The sequence below is a fragment of the Myotis davidii genome, unplaced genomic scaffold, assembly GCF_000327345.1.
Source record: "Myotis davidii unplaced genomic scaffold, ASM32734v1 scaffold24, whole genome shotgun sequence".
NCBI classification, from domain to species: domain Eukaryota; kingdom Metazoa; phylum Chordata; class Mammalia; order Chiroptera; family Vespertilionidae; genus Myotis; species Myotis davidii.
Genome location: NW_006298312.1, coordinates 5,910,673 through 5,914,470, shown reverse-complemented (window position 1 = coordinate 5,914,470; position 3,798 = coordinate 5,910,673).

Genomic DNA, 3,798 nt, shown 5'->3' with positions numbered 1-3,798 from the left:
ATCAGAAGAGAAAAAAAACCCCACAAAAATTAAAAAATATGAAGATAGTGTAAGGAGCCTCTGGGACAACTTTAAGCCCACCAACATTTGTTTTATGGAGGTGCCAGAAGGAGATAGAGAGCAAGATATTGAAACCTATTTGAAGAAATAATGACAGAAACCTTCCCCTAACTGGTGAAAGAAATAGACTTACAAGTCCAGGAAGCATAGAGAGTTCCAAACAATAGGAACCTAAAGAGGACCACACCAAGACACATCATAATTAAAATGCCAAGGGTTAAAGCCAAAGATAAAATATTAAAAGCAGCAAGAGAAAAGCAGTTTGTTACCTATAAGGGAGCACCCATATGACTCTTAGCTGATTTCTCAAAAGGAACTATGTAGGGCAGAGTGAAAAGAAACATTCAGTGATGAATGGCAAGGACCTACAATCAAGGTTACTCTACCCAACAAAGCTATCATTTACAATTGAAGGTCAGATAAAGAGCTTCACAGACAAGAAAAAGCTAAAGGAGTTCATCACCACCAAAGCAGTTTTACATGAAATCTTGAAGGGCATTCTTTAAGAAGAAGAAGGAGAAGGAGAAGAAGAAGAAGAACAAGAAGAAGAAGAAGAAGAAGAAGAAGAAGAAGAAGAAGAAGAAGAAGAAGAAGAAGAAGACCAAAAAATATGAACAATAAAATGGTAACAAATACATATCTATCAACAATTAAATCTAAAAATCAAAATAAACAAGGAATCTAATGAACAAAACTGATGAATAAAATAAATCAAAGGCATGGAAACATGGAACAGACTGACAAATCTCAGAGGGAAGGAGAGATGGTGGGTGGATAGAGATTGACCAAAGAAGTTATATGCATATAGACATTACATATGGACACATACAATAGGGTGGTGAAAGGCTGGGGTCAAACAGAAACTGGGTAAAGGGGAGCAATAGGGGGCAGATGGGGGGACATCTGTAATACTCTGAACAATAAAGATTAAAAAAAAAGAGTCCCAAACAAGATGAATCCAAAGAGGCCCACACCAAGAAACATCATAATTAAAATGCCAAAAGTTAAAGACAAAGAAATAATCTTAAAGCAACAAGAGAAAGACAACCATGTACAAGGTAGCTCCCATAAGGCTGCTAACTGATTTATCAATTGAAACTTGGCAGGTCTGAGGGATTGGCACAAAATATTCAAAGTAATGAAAAGCAAGGACCTGCTACCAAAATTACTCTACCCAGAAAGGCTATTATTTAGAATTTAAGGACAGAAAAGGAGCTTCTTATGCAAGAAAAACGTAAAGGAGTTCATAAGCATGAAACCAGTATTATAAGAAATGTTAAAAGAACTTTTATAAAAGAAAAATAGAGAAACACAAATAGGTTTAATAAAATAACAATAAATACATAGCTATCAATAATCACTATAAATCTAAATAAATTAAATGCTTCAATCAAAAGACATAGGGTAGCTGAATGGATAAGAAAATAAGACCCATATGTAAGCTGCCTAAAAGAGACCCACTTCTGATGGAAATACATACATAAACTAAAAGTAAGTGATGGAAAAAAGTATTACATGCTAATGGAAACAAACAAAAAAGCTGGGGTAGCAATACATATATCAGACTTTAAATCAAAGGTTATAACAGGAGACAAAGAAGGACATTTCAGAATGATAAAGGGATCAATCCAACAAGAGGATATAATTTTTGCAAACACTTATCTACACTAATGAAATAGAAAGATCCAAATTGACCATACCTTTGTGACACCCACCAACCAGTCAGGAGTGAGTATGCAAATTAAAACCAGAAAGATGGGTTCCGCACTGCCCCCGCTCCTTCAGGTCTCTGGGTAGCATGGGAAAGTGGAAAGGTGGCTCCAGGCCGGAACAAAGGCAGAAAGGTGGCTCCGGACTGGAGTGAAGGAAGTGCCAGCAGCCAGGGTAAGGAAGGCCCATTCTTGCACAAATCTTTGTGCATCAGGCCACTAGTGTTTCTATATTTATGCACCCAACATAGGAGTTCCTAAATAGAGAAGTAAATCTTGATAGGCATGAAAGGAGAGTTCAACAGTAATACAACTATGGTAGGGGATTTTAACACCCCATTGATATCAATGGTTAGGTCTTCCAGAGAGAAAATCAACAAGGAAATAGTGGACTTCAATGATACACTAGACTAGATAAATTTAATTGATATTTCCAAAGCATTTTACTGCAAAGCAGAAGAATACACATTCTTTTCAAGTGCACATGGACATTTTCTACAATAGTCCACATTAGGCCACAGAATATACCTTAATAAATTTAAGTTTGAAAATATCAAGCACCTTCTTTGATCACAATGTTATAAAATTAGATATCAATTATAATAAAAATACTGAAAATCCCATGTTACTAAACAATAAATGGTTTAACAATGATATCAAGAAATAAATTAAAAGATTCCTTGAGACAAATGACAATGAAAACACAACAACCCATAATGTGTGGGACACAGCAATAGTGACCTTAAGAAGAAAATTTATAGCAATACAGGTTTATCTCAAGAATCAAGAACAATCTCAAATAAAAATTCTAACCTTACATGTAGAGAAACTAAAATAAAAAATGAATACTCACACCCAAAGTGAGTAGAAGGAAGTAAAAATCAGAGAGGAAATAAACAAAACAGAGTCTGAAAAAGCAGTACAAAAAATCTGGTTCTTTGTTTCATTGATCTTATTGGGAATTAACTTTATACATTATATAAATATTTAATCACTATGTTGTACACCTGAAACTAATATAATATCATACATCAACTGTATTTGAAAAAGTGTTAAAAGTAAAATGAATATGCTATAAATAAAATATATGTTACAGAAAATAAACAATCCATTCAATGGGGTTATTGGCATGTGGAGAGAGCAGAGAAAAGAATTGATAAACAAGATCAATAAACCTTTAAACAGATTCATCAAGAAAAAAAGAGAGAGGACACAAGTTAATAAAATCAGAAATAAAAGAATAAGACAAAATAAACAAACAAACAAAATAGAAACAGACTCATAGATACAGATAATGGACTGACAGCTGTTAGAAGGTGGAGGGTTGGGGGGACTGGGTGAAAAAGATGAGGCGATTAAGAAAAAAAAGAAGAGGAATTTTGAGTATATGTACTTCGATGCTTATTGCCACATTATTTACAATAGCTAAGATATTGAAGCAACTTAAATTAGCATTGATAAGCAAATGGATAAAGAATATGTGTTACAAATATATAGTGGGATATTAATCAATCACAAAAAAATACAATCTTGCCATTTGTGACAACATTAATGGTTGTAGAGGGTAGTTGGTAAGTGAAATAAGTCAGACAGAGAAAGACCAATATCATATGATTTTACTTATATGTGAAATTTAAGAACAAAATTAAAAATAAACAAAACAAGAACAAACTCATAGATACAGAGAACATTTGGATGGTTGCCAGATGGGAGGGGGCTTGAGGGGATGGGTTAAAAAGGGAAGAGATCAAAATGCACACATTGCCAGTTATGAAAACAATCATGGGGATATAAAGTACAGCATAGAATCCTATATAATAAAGAGGTAATATGCAAATTAACCCTCACACCCTCACAAGATGGCTGCCTAAAACCAGGCCGGCAAGGGGGTTAGTGAGGGATCACCAAATGACTGAACAGCAGGCTGTGTGGGGCGACTAGGCTGGCAGGGTGCCGTGAGGGGTGACTAGGATAGCAGGGGGCAGTTGAGGGGGACCAGGCTGGCAGGGGAGTCAGTAAGAGGTAACCA